This window comes from Dermacentor variabilis, chromosome 10 (genome assembly GCF_050947875.1).
Source record: "Dermacentor variabilis isolate Ectoservices chromosome 10, ASM5094787v1, whole genome shotgun sequence".
Classification (NCBI taxonomy): domain Eukaryota; kingdom Metazoa; phylum Arthropoda; class Arachnida; order Ixodida; family Ixodidae; genus Dermacentor; species Dermacentor variabilis.
In genome coordinates, this window is record NC_134577.1 from 3,486,909 (window position 1) to 3,500,467 (window position 13,559).

The 13,559-nt window shown below is 50.0% G+C and overlaps 1 protein-coding gene across 1 annotated transcript in view; it reads left to right on the forward strand.

Moving 5' to 3' along the window:
• The first annotated feature begins 1,684 nt into the window (after positions 1–1,684).
• The window catches only part of LOC142559733 (sodium-dependent glucose transporter 1-like), a 57,875-nt gene continuing 46,000 nt past the window's right edge, over positions 1,685–13,559 (forward strand). The window contains exon 1 of the mRNA XM_075671326.1: positions 1,685–2,141. The gene's annotated coding sequence lies outside the window, so the exon portion shown is untranslated. The remainder of the gene's footprint in view (positions 2,142–13,559) is intronic.

A 13,559-nucleotide genomic window follows, 5' to 3' on the forward strand; every position in this document is an offset into this window, starting at 1 on the left:
ATATCACGTCACGCTTACCCACCTCGAGGCCCATTGCGAGCGATCGTCCACACTGAGCGCGCGAAGGGGCGAGTTGACGTTTGCAGCAACGCGCTTTCTTTGTTCGACCGTCCTATTCGTACCGCTTCCTCGTGTGAGCTGTTCGAAAACCTCGTCTTTGATCTCGTGGATTTGTGGTTTGATGTGTGGAGCAGCCGTGTCAACGCCGCAAAATGCCGAGGGTCTGCTGTGCGCATGTGAAAATGGCAGGCATCGGTAGTCTTTTTCTCGCGTACTTGTTCACGCTGTAGTTTTGCGCACAGGTGCCGTTTGACCGTAATTTGTCGTTTGTACGACGTTCTGAGCCAAATGTTTGGCCAATTCTGCCAGAATAAATCGAAATCCGCATCGTCTGAAGCGACGGCTGACGAAAAAAAATTCGCCGACATGAGACTGGTGGCGCCATCTCGTGTGCACCAAGGGAAGGAGTGCTCGGCTGCGATGAAACAACGGGACGCTGAAACCGCTGCGCATGTACTAGTTCACTCCGTGAATAACAAGACGTTCCTTGCTTACAGAGGCGCATTTCAGTCACTGCACATGCCTGGCTCCAATCCTCACCCGTTGCTTCATCGCATCTATTCTCAAAACAGCTACTTGCGCGCATCAAGCACCTGCCGCGCGAGAGTCGGCAGCCGACTGTTATGCTCACGCCGCCGGCCACACCTGCTCCGATGGCGTAGGTACAGGGAGATCTACACGCGTCAATATCTTCAACGATTTCTACGTTTTTTTTTGTACAGTGTGTACTCACGGCACCTGTATTGTGCATTGATGGCTTTCATGTTTTACGCGCTAGCAGCTACCCATCCAAGCGGGCGGAGCAAGCCGCTTTGCGCAGAACGCAGAGTAAATTCCTTACGTCGCCTGACATTGCATAGCCTGAGGCATAAGCGTCCTCGCTCTGTTGAAGCCAAACATGGCAAAGCGTTTGCGTGAGTGAATCACGCTGGGCGCACCGCCTCGGATGCAACACTGTCAATGAGGCGTGCGCCTCTCGTCTCGCTAACTCATTCGTGACAGGTGCGAGCTTGCGATCCGAGCCGCAGGAACCGCGTTTAAATCTGGTTTCCACCTATGATGCCGCCCATGATCTCTCGAGGCGAACGCGTGTACACGGAATGCACAGTGTAAACACCACTTTGCTGGTTCAGACTCTCTCGGCACCGCGGAGGGGGACTGCTGCGGCGGGTCGTCGTCAATTTCGCTTGACGACGCGCACAGATCGCAGGCATACGCCTTTATCGTTCGTGGTCGTTCAGTAGGCCGCTCATCCAAGTCGGAGTCATAAGTTCCGCTCATGCTATCGCTCTCACTAGAACTTTGCATTTTGCACTGCGCAGCGCGAGGAAAACAAAACTGCGCAGCCAGCCAGCTCGCTCCGCGGCTGCTGAGGGTAGGTGTGACGTCAGATCCGCCGGCTTGTTGGCGGGAGCGCTTTGCGAGTGACGCGGTGGCCGCTCATAGAGAGTCAAAAATAAAGCCATCCGCTCAAAAGTAACCCGAATAATGACTATATACTATAGCAATCGTGTCTTAGGAATGCAGTTGTGGGGTTTTCTCTATATTCTTCGATTTTTATTCTGTATCCCTTTAACAGTCTCTCCTACATAGACGGAGGCCCTACTGATACACCCAAGGGCTGCCTCCCGCCTCAGCGGCCACCAGTTGAGAATCGGCACCGACCCCCTTCCGTGGAAACAGACAGTGACGTACCTTGGCCTCACAATAGACCGCCGCTAACGTGGATCCCGGCTACTAAGGCCCTCAGCGCCAAGGTGCACCGAGTACATGCAGCCGTGCAAGTTTCGCACTGGAAATCGTCTCGCCCTTGCTTGGTCGCTATGGTCTACCGGATGCCTGCAGCCCGCCGACAACGCCACGCTACCCAACAAGTAACGTCGGTCGAGCTTCGATAGGCAGGCGCCGCTACTTCTCGGCAGCAGTACGATACGCTACCCTGGAGTACGCAACAAACTGGTGGCAGCGGTGGGATACGGAACCCTGGAGACCCCAACTTGGACGACGACGACGAGATCGTAGCCTATTCGTCCTGGCGACAACGTTCGGAAGGAAGGTGTCTGGATTCATGAGTGCATATGGTGAGTGCAGGGATTTTCTTCACCGAGATATCACTTGGCTTTCGCGTATTTTTTGGAAAGTACAGTGCTGTGATTTTTCTTTAACCGTTGACTGAAGTTTTGAGTACGTCAAGGTTGTTATAAAGTGAAGAGTTAGCAGCACTAAGGGCAGCCATGAACTTGAAGGTACTAAAGAAGCCGGAATTGTTGAGGTTGGCCAAAGAGTTGGGGCTCCAAATTGCCGAATCAAAGAGAAAGCCGGAAATCATTGAGGCGATCGAAGCGATCGGGGCAGACGACGATGAACTGAAGGAATGCCTAGAGAGCATTGAAGCGAAAGAGAAAGAGCGTAAGCGCCTAGAGGAAAAAGAAGAGCGCAAGAGGGCAGCACGTGAGGCCAAAAAGGAGTGCGACCGTGTTGCACGCGACGCACTCGAAATGAAGCGCCTAGAGATTGAAGAGTGCGAGCGCGCCGCACGTGAGGCCAAAGAAAGGCGCGACCTCGAAATGAAGTGCCTAGAGATTGAGCTCTTGCAGCTCAAAATTCTCAAAGAGGCACGTGAGAGCGAGCGCAGAATGACAGACTTCATGGCACCCTACGCAGTAGGAGGGAACATAGGTCTTTTTCTGGTACAGTTTGAGCGCACGTGTGAGAAGGCAAAATTCGCGAGATACACGTGGCCGCAACGCTTGCTTACGTTACTGCCACGTGAGGTAGCTGATATCATCGCCCGCACGGGGAAGAAGCAGAGGACTTCGATGAAGTCAAAGCGAATCTGCTTAAAAAGTATGGGTTATCAGCAGAAGCATTCAGGCGAAAATCCAGGGAAGTCGAGAAGACCAAAAATGAGTCATAGTCAGATTTTGCATACACCTTGGAGGTAAACCTGAAGGAATGGCTCAGAGAATAGGGTGCACTAGCTCGGCGACGCCGAAAAGACAATGCAGTGTGTTGCTTTAGAACAGTTCTACCGCCCGCTGCCAGTAAACATCAAATATTGGGTTCAGGATAGGTCAGACGTAGACACTATGACGAGAGCGGCCGATCTCGCTGAGGAGTACGTAACTCGCCGTGCGGACGAAGGCAACGAAGCTCCCAAGAAGGAGATGAATAAATACAGACCCGACAAGCCAAAGCGATGGTCAAAGTCGAGCCGGTATAAAACAATGGAAAGGTCAGATTCGGTGAAAACTAGTCACGAGGACAGCGTAAGAAAAGAGGAGTCGCCCGAACGGAGGGCAGAAAGACAAGAAAAAAAAAGGCTTTCGAGGCAAAGAAACCCGTAGTTTGCTACAACTGCCAGCAAACGGGGCATATCTCCGTGGTATGCAGGAATCCCAAACTAGTGTTGATGTCACTAAGTAGTAACGAGGAAAATCTGAACTTGCTGGAACCGTACATTCGAGACCCTATGATAAACGGCAAACCGTGTAGGGTACTTCGCGACTCGGCAGCCACAATGGACGTGGTGCATCCGTCATACGTAGATGAATGCCAGTTCACAGGAGAATGTGCTTCGGTAAGGCAAGCCGTAGAGGCCTCCAGTGTTTGTCTCCCTGTGGCCAAGGTTCGTATCGAAGGCCTTTTTGGAGTACTGGACACTGAAGCCGCCGTCTCGGCACATCTCCCGCCGCAGTATCCATATTTGTTTTCTAACAAATCAGAGGGTTTGCTAAGACGCAAGGGAATCGGGTTTAGTGAGGGAACAGTGCAAGCCCTAACTCGCTCCAAGGCAAGGGAGCTCGCGGCCAAGGCAGTGTACGAATGTCCAGTGGTGGAGGCAACAGGTTTGACGGAAGATTCGTCAAGCAGCACCAAACAGGACAGCCCTATAGGGGATAATGCGGAAAGTGCACCAGCTAAGGAAAAGGTCAGGAAAGCAGCGGAGCCTGAAATGTCTCGCGAGGCAGAATGTAGAAAGTTATTGAACGTAAGCCCTGCCACAATGATCGCTGAGCAGGAAACGTGTAAGGCACAAAGCAATGCTGAGCATTACTATGACAGGACGGCTCGCTCGCGACGCTTTGAAGTTGGGGAAAATGCAATGATCCTGAAATCCTCGTTGAATAACCAACCTAAGGAGATGCCTGTCGACTTTCCAGAGTTCACAGCAGTGACGGAGGCAAAATACATTCACGAGACCATTGACAAGTTAGTAGAACAGGCGGAGTTGAATCCCAATCAAAGGGCCGAACTGAGGGAACTCGTGTTTGAATTTAAAGACGTATTTTCAGACACACCGGGCAGGACCACTGCGATCGTTCACGACATCGAGTTAGCTTAATCGGACCCAGTTCGTTCGAAAGCTTATAGCGTTTCACCTCGTCAACGTGAAGTCATGACCGCTTAAATAAACAAGATGTTAGAGCTAGGTGTAATCGAGCCAGGAGAGAGTGATTATACCTCACCTCTTATCTTAGTTGAGGTCCCAGGGAAGGAGCTGCGACCATGTATCGACTACCGCAGGCTCAATTTGATCACGTAGGACCAGACTTATCCAATACCGCATATCGAGGAAAGGCTTGAGAAAGTGAGCACTGCTAATTTCATCTCTACGCTCGATTTAGTCAGAGGGTATTGGCAGGTTCCGTTGACCGAGAGGGCAATCAGGCTTGCGGCGTTTATTTCCCCGATGGGAACCTTTCGTCCGAAAGTCCTGAGCTTTTGGATTAAAGAATGCGCCATATTGCTTCTCTAGCCTTATGGACCAGGTGCTACGAGGAATAGAGGACTTTGCACTTCCGTATCTCGATGACATAGCAATCTTTTCTTCACCATGGGCCGACCATATGCAACACCTGCGAACCGTGCTGTGTCGTCTACGAGAGGCCAACTTAACTGTTAAGGCTCCTAAATGCCAGTTAGGGCGCGCGGAGGTAGCTTACCTAGGTCATGTAATAGGGCAAGGTCATCGTCGGCCTTCCGAAGTTAAACTGATCGCCATAGACAACTTCCCGCAACCACACACCAATAGGGACATCAGATCGTTCCTTGGCTTGGCGGGTTATTACCAAAGATATATCCCGCGGTATTCCGAGATTGCGAGTCCTTTAACGGATGCTCTCAGAAAAACAGAAGCACAAACGGTGAAGCGGGATGAGGCAAAAGAAAAAGCTTTTAGTAGGCTGAAGAAAGCATTAACGAGTCAGCCAGTGTTGAACGCGCCCGACTACTCTAAGCCATTCATTCATCAGTGTGATGCCAGTGACAGGGGTATGGGGGTGGTGATCTGTACAAAGAGAGATGACGAAAACGAACACCCTGTACTGTTCGCCAGTAGAAAGCTTTCAGTTCGTGAGGAAGCATACAGTGCATCAGAAAAGGAATGCGCCTGCGTAGTATGGGCGGTGCAGAAGCTAGCTTGCTATATCGGTGGTTCAAGGTTCACCATAGAGCCTGACCACTGTCGCCTCACATGGCTGCAGTCCATGTCTACGAAAAACGGTCGTCTTTTGCGTTGGAGCTTGGCTCTTCAACAGTACACCTTCTATATTCGTTTCAAGAAGGGTAAGCTTAACGGCAATGCCGATGGTTTGAGTCGTTGACCCTAGTTTAACAAAAGCCTCATGCTCTTCCGGGTTTCCGTGGCATTTTTGCGTTCGTTCATACGTTTTTCCGAATGCATACGTTTTTGCGAAGTGAAGCCGATTGTTAGCTGATTTTAATAACCACGTCTTAACGCTTGCAAGAAATGGCTGTTTTTAGTGCTCAGGGGGGGGGGGGGGGGAGGACGCGCGTAGGGAATGGGAAAGGTGTAACGGGTTTCCTTTTTTTTAAAGCCGGGTGTGTCTTGGGGGAGGGTGGCCTTGTGCTCGCTGCTTTGTGGTTGTGTGTCCGGTACTGTTCTGGGGTGATTGCTTGCTCGCGCAGGAGACGAAAAGTTGCGAGACCTGCTTGCAAGACCAATTTCACCGGACCGGACCGGGGAGAAAAGGTACAAGAGCGCCACGAGGACTGATGACCACTCCGAGGAATCTACCTGCTACGAACTAAGGGTTCGTCACCTCTAAGGGCAATTCTGCTACCGAAACGCCTATCTCTCGTACAGCGGCTGCTGGCCCCTACACGTCGGAATCTTCCTCCCCCGCTGGAGATGCTGTTAGAGTTGGCGTCTGGTACCACGTGTTGAAAGGAATTTCAACCGACCATCTCACCCTGCCTCATCGAAATGAGGCGTGACTTCGCCTGCTATTGTTGGCGTCCCGCTCCACGTGCAGAAAGAACTTTCTCTCACCCGACCTTCTTCCACCAGGCCTCGTCGAAATGAAGCGTGACTTTCTAATTCGCCATGACCATTTTGAGTGTCTGACTGTCTGCCGGAAGCCCCGCAGTGTACAGGCCTCTATTGTATGTGTATGTGTGTGTGGGTGTGCGACTTTAGAGAGACCCTTTTCTCGAATTGTACCTAGAGGAGAACTTCTACGAACCCGCAACGCGCAGAAGAGGCGGACAGGCGTCTAAAATTCCAGGAGGCGGGACGACCTTTTCCTTTCGGCAAGCTAGGTATAACCAGAGGAGGAGGGGTCCTCTTTCTGTGCCGGTCACGTGACGTCGACGGAAGCAAGATCCCGCCCACGATTGTAGAGATCATATTTAAGGGGCTCCGAAATGTACTTTTGAACACGTCATGCTCTTCTCATTTTCTTTCATCTACCTTTGAATAAACCGTGCAAGTTTCGCGCTAGAAATCGTCTCGCCCTTGCTTGGTCACCATGGTCTACCGGATGCCTGCAGCCCGCCGACAACGCCACGCTACCCAACAAGTAACGTCGGTCGAGCTTCGATAGGCAGGCGCCGCTACTTCTCGGCAGCAGCGCGATATGCTACCCTGGAGTACGCAACACTCCACACCCGAGTTGTAGCCGACGGCTGCTTGCCGGTTCTATACTGTCGGGATACAAGCTTCGCACAGCTTTTCGTCCTGCGGGAACGTGTGAAGGCTTCCTCCTGGCTCCGTTGCGTACGTCCGGCACTGCGGCACCGAGCAGCAGCCTATCATGTTGGACGCCTTCAAAGGCAGCCACTACCTGTTATGGTGATTTCAAGTGTTGTCAATCAGACACCCGGAACGGGAAAACTTCCCCATTTAATCAGAACTGCATCGCAGGTGGGACTTTAAGCTTTCGTTTTCAGCTTGCTTCGACGCTTCCGAAGCCGCCGACGCGGCCCCTGCGTCCACGTGATCCCTCATACACGTCACACCGACGGCGGCACCAGCTTTTCCAGTGGTGGAGTGTTGCATCTCCCGCGCGTTCATTCGCACGCACTAACCGTGCCTCGGTAAGGCCAAATCGAAACGCAGCAAGCGTTCACTTCTCGACAGGCGAGAAGTGGCGGTTTTGGCGGCGAGAGCTCCGTCAAAGAATGCCTCCACCCTGTACGGAGCGGCGGGTAAGGAGGACATCCAGGTTTCCTACTAACTTCTTCTAGGTGGTGTTGTACCTACACGCTTTGTGCGCCGCGTAGCACCGATACCTGCACATTTTTCATTGGCATTGCAGTTGCATACTATTGCACCATGCGTCACAAAATGTAGCAGTTGCATCGTATCGTGTCACGTGTGAAGGGTGCCATGTGCACCGCGTAGTCTCGATACCTGTGTTTACTCTTTGGTGCACGGTATGGCACCTCCTCGCAAGGTATGAGCCGCTGCAAGAGAAATGAATCGTAGAGCTACGCACTCCCATCTCCCATCTCGGATCATTTTTGCTAACAGTGCAGCAGACCACTGTGCAGAAAGCAGCGCAAACCGCAACTCGCCGTCGGCACTGGGTGGATAGTTCAGTTCGTTCTCACAGAAAAAGACACAAAGAGACTTTGCCGCGAAGACCCTCTGGCTAGTGCGTGCAGCCAAAAACGCGGCTCGACAGCGTCACTGCCAAGACGCTCAAGTCCGTGCAGCCGAAAATCAGGCACGATGGCTTCTTCGCGAACAACCTCACGTGCGTGCAGCCGAAAATGAGGCGCTCTGTCACGTTGTTCTCTCTTGCTTGCTGTGTGTGGTTTTCTGGCGCCTTAAAAATAGGTATAACGAATCAATATCAACTTGCCCAGCAAGAAGTTCTCGTGAGGCGAGGGAGCTTCGCCGCGAAGACCTTCACGGGCGTGCAGCAGAAAATCAGGCCCGGGAACTTCGCCGCGAAGATCCTAAGGTGCGTGCAGCCGAAAATGAGGCCCGGGAGCTTCGCCGCGCACAACCCGAGGCACGGGCACGTAAGAGCCTGTCGAACTAACTTCGCCGACGAGATCCTCATGCGCGGGAAGGTGAAAAACCATTGTCCAACTTACGCTGTGACTGTGCTGCATGTACCGCTTACGCCTGTGACTTTTTTGATACGTAGTGTTGTTTGTTGGACTGCGAAGTGTTTCCGACCGCATCGCGTTTGACAGGAGGCACTCAGCCTCTTTTGCGAGGTCCGACTGCAGCAAGCAACACCCTTCCTCCTCCTCCTCTGGCACACCCCCCCCCCCCCTATACCCGTAACGTGCCTCTTACTTTCGCGAATCATAAACAAGCTGTCAAATTTAATTCGACCCGCCGTGGCTGGTCAGTGGCTATGGTGTTAGGCTGCTGAGCACGAGGTCGCGGGATCGAATCCCGGCCACGGCGGCCGCATTTCGATGGGGGCGAAATGCGAAAACACCCGTGTACTTAAATTTAGGTGCACGTTAAAGAACCCCAGGTGGTCGAAATTTCCGGAGTCCTCCAGTACGGCGTGCCTCATAATCAGAAAGTGGTTTTGGCACGTAAAACCCCATCATTAAAAAAAATGAATTCATCGAGGACATTCCATCGCTGAGGAGGCTCACAAGATTCTCAAGAACAAGATAATCTCTCCGCACACCATCACGTGGTTTTCGGCTCACCTCGACCCCCAGCTTGACTCGTTTCCCAATCTTAATGACATTGCCCACTCCCAAGCGCGCGCACTAACCCACCGCGCGGAAGCAAGATTGAGCTCAGACTCCGGGGTTCTCGAGTTTCGGGACACTCTCACTACTTTCAGCGAAATTACTACGCACTATCACCTGGGTAGTAGGACTTATCCTCCCCCTCTCTGCAAACTGGCTAGACCTCTGGCGTCAACTTTACGCATGCTTCAGACGCAGTGCTATCCGAACCTGGCCCTTTTCCACACGATCACTCCAGAGGCTTTCAGCTCTACTTGCCCCGACTGCGGGGCTGTTAGCAATCTCGCACACAGGTTCTGGCGATGCCCCTCGTTACAGGGACCCAATCGCATCACAGAACAAGAATGGAGCTCTGCCATCCGGAGCTCAGAATATGCACGTCAAACTTGGGCTGTCCAGAGAGCCCACGATGCGGCGGTTAGGCTCGGCCTACCAGTCCCCACGTGGGAGCGGCCCGCAGCTCTGCCCTAGGGCAAAGCTTCTCAGGACCTTGTTATTAAAGTTCTTTGTCTGTCTGTCTGTCATCGAGAACATCGGAGGAACTGAGCATAAATCCCCTATGAGGCATGGAAATATGGAAAAGACGAGTGTTCAGTTAACTATACGCAACGCTTCTATTAAGCCAATAGCGTGAAAATTTCGCCACATATTAAATTTAACATTTGCTTTAGTTTCACTGAATCTGAACTTGGTGCTTGCACAATTGCTTCAGGACTCAGGGAACCATTGCGGATCCCGGCGGTACGACACTGCGGATTGCTTGAAGAAGTGACCTTCCACAGAGGCTGTCGCTACCCTACTTGGTTTAAACATTTAAATTTTGCCGCTCACAACATGCTTCCTCCTTCAACGAAATATAGACACTGCGCCTTTAATATTTCACTGAGGAGCCGGAGAAAAAGCAATTAAATGCCTCGTATAAGGCATATACATTGGACGAGAGCCAGTATTAAGCCCGAACCATTAGGCCACGATCGCACTTTCTTATACTTTATTTTACAATGCCCAATAATTAATATATTAAGTAGGAGCGTACTTCGGCTTTATTTTTTGCACATGAGATTCGCAACACATTCATGTTTCGTGCTCTAAATATGCAAATACTATAGCATATATGACCTCAACAGCTGTGCCATGAGCTGAACCTGCGAGTGTCTACATTGTGCACTCGCAGCTGTTTAATAAGAGCCAGCCTTTCGAATTCCCTGTCGAGCTCGCCTTCCATCACAGCTGCCAGGCAGCCCCGGAGAGATCGCAACGCACTCTTCTCTCGTTGCGAGGCTCCCTGACGCGCGTGCCGCGCCGCCTTCTTTTCTCGCGACAGCTCAAGTTTTGGGGACTTGTGCGAGGCTGCACTGTTCCGGGGATAGACCCCGTTTCCCCAGCGCTTTCCTCATATAGCAGCTAACGCTGCGCAGAAGCTGTGCCATCTTCTGCCGCATATTACCTATAGAATCTATAAAATCGTACCTAGAGGTAGTGAATGAAACCGTAACTAGCCTCAGAAGCAGCGATTGAAGTGGGAGGTAAGGCATCGAGGCAACCAGTAGGCAAGCTCTCCCACGTAACAAAGGTCCTAATAAAGAAAGGACAAAGAATGAAAGTGTCCAACTCAAGAGATCAGGGGCCCTATAACAGACAACTATTCCAAAATGTTTTTATTCCAATCTCCTGACGTCAAGTTTGCAGCGCTTGTGATGTCTTCTTGTCTCGTCTCTTGTCTACATTTTGCGCTGTTAACAGCAGGATGGAAAACCAACAAGCCCACGCTGCTAGTCAAGTTCGCGTAACCGCCGACGCAAGCATCGGGCGATGACCCGCAGGCTTCTCTGAACAGACCAATCGAACGCTATCCTCGTTCATAAGAGGTCAGGTTTGTTTGCTTTAAAAACGAATAACATTGCCTGCACTGAGCGGCTTGTCTTATCTAATTGGCTGACAAGAGGCAAGGAGCACGCTCATGTGGAGATGGATTCGGTGGGGCCAGGTGGCGCACTAAAATCGATAACCGGATGAAGAGGATGGTGCCGGCGTCTGCGATTGGTACGCTTTCCCTTACTTAGCTTGCGGTGGCTGGTCAAAAATCGCGGCGGCATGCAACGGAAGGTTAAGAATGCCGCTAAAACGGATCCTCAGCAAAAAAGAATTGGCAAAGCGAGATCGTAAACGTGCCGAAATAGCTCGAAAACGTTACACGCGTGTGTAACGCCTTTTGCGCGGCCACGCAAGAAGTTTTATTATACGCAAATAAACCCATGCTTTCCGGCAAGTGCAAGGGCCAGTGCCTGAGCGATCGGTGGAAGCCATCTTTTATTCCTTTCGGAACGGGGCAGCCTGCGTCTATTCAGAACATTCAGTTTTCTTCGGTATATTAATGCATCTTTAACGCGTACACGTCACTTCGACGCGGTGAGTTATCGCGATTTTGTGGCGTCACGTGACAGGCAGGTGAAGCGGGTGCAGCCCGAAAACTTTTGACCAATAGCCGCGGTCTAATGGCGAAAAGGTGTCGAATCAGAAATAACTATTTTTCTTTAGTTCGGTCCAATCATGCATAATCAGTGCGTACAAGTCATATCAGATGGGGAGCTATCGCGGTTTTCGTGACGTCGCGTGACAGACAGGCAAAGTGGGGGTGGTCCGAAAAAGTTTTTGACCAATCGCGGAGGGCTGACTGAAGAATTGGAATAGAAAAGTTTGGAATATCTTTACGTTATAGCGCCCCCGATAGAATTCGCAGATTTGTCAAAACTGATCAACAAGGGGAAAGTAAGAGGTATTCAAAGTTATAACATGACAAATACTGAGGAAGCAGTAAAAAACGGAAGCCGCATGAAATCAGTGAGAAGAAAACTTCGCATCGGACAAGCCAAGATGTATGCACTGAAAGATAAACGGGGTAGTATCAGCAAGTTAGAAGATATAGTAAAAACAGCTGACGAATTCCGTACTAACCAGTTCAGTATCCAGAGCAGCCACGATACCTCCGTTCAAAGTAGTAATAAACAGGTTACAGAGGCTCCTTCTATAACTAGCGATGAAGTTAGAAGGGCCTTACCCTTACAAGACATGAAACGAGGAAAAGCGCCAGGAGAAGATGGAATAGTCGATTTAATCAAAGATGGAGGAGACATCATGCTTGAAAAGCTTGCGGCCCTTTATACGAAATGTCTCACGACTTTATAGGAAATGTCTCACGAGGGTCCCAGAGAACTGGAAGAATGCCAACATTAATTATACTAATCCATAAAAAAGGGAGACGTTAAAAAACGGAAAAGGTATGGGCCCGGGTTAGCTTACTTCCAGCATTGTACAAAATATTCACCAAGATAAGTTCCAATAGAATAAGGGCAATACTTGACTTAGTCGACCAAGAGAACAGGCTGGCTTCAGAAAGGGATGAATCACATGGATTGATCACATCTATGTAATCAATGAGGTAATCGAGAAATGGTCAGAGTACAATCAGCCTCTCTATATGGCTTTCGGAGATTACGAAAAGCCATTTGATTCACTAGATATACCAGCAGTCATAGAGGCACAATGTAATCAAGGAGCACAGGAGGATCATGTAAATATCTTGGAAATATCTACAATGATTCCACAGCTACCTTAATTCTCTACAAGAAAAATAGAAAGATACCTAAAAAGAAAGGGCTCCGGCAAGAAGACACAATCTCTCCAATGCTATTCACTCCGTGCTTGGAAGAAGTATTCAAGCTGTTAAACTGAGAAGGCTTAGTAGTGAGGATCAACGGCGAATATCTCAGCAACCTTCGGTTTGCTGATGACAGTGTGCTGTTCAGCAACACCGGGGACGGGTTACAACAAATGATCGAGGACTTAACAAGAAGAGTGTAAAAGTGGGGTTGAAGATCAATAAAGACAAACATACTGAACAATAGCCTGGCAAGGGAACAAGAGTTCAGGATTGCCAGTCAGCCTCTAGAGCCTGTGAAGGAGTACGTTTCCCTAGGTGAACAAAGAAGCAAATTTACAGAAGAATAAAAATGGGTTGGAGCGCATACGGTAGACTTTGTCAGCTCCTAACTGGAAGCTTGCCATTATCATTGTCATTATCATTGAAACAAAATACGTAAAGTTAATGCATATACCGGTGCTAACATATGGGGCAGAAACTTGGAGATTTAAAAAGAAGCTGGAGAACAAGTGCCGCTCAAAGAGCGATGGAACGAAGAATGTTAGGCATAGCGTTAAGAGACAGGAAGAGAGCGGTGTGTATGAAAAAGCAAACGGGGATAGCCGATATTTTAATTGACATTAAGAGGAAGCTTTAGCTCAGGTGCTCCTAATAAGTAATAATGTAAAAGGAGATTTCGTTTTTCTCGGCAGCCACTGCACCAAATTTCACTAGGCTTGTTGCATTTGAAACAAAAACGTAAAGTCTAGTGACTGTTGGTTTCCAATTTTCCATTTAGATCGTTAATTTTTTATTAAAAATTGGCAAAAATCAAACATTTTCAGAAAACGAAACTATCAAGTTTACAGCTCTGACTCAGCAAGCA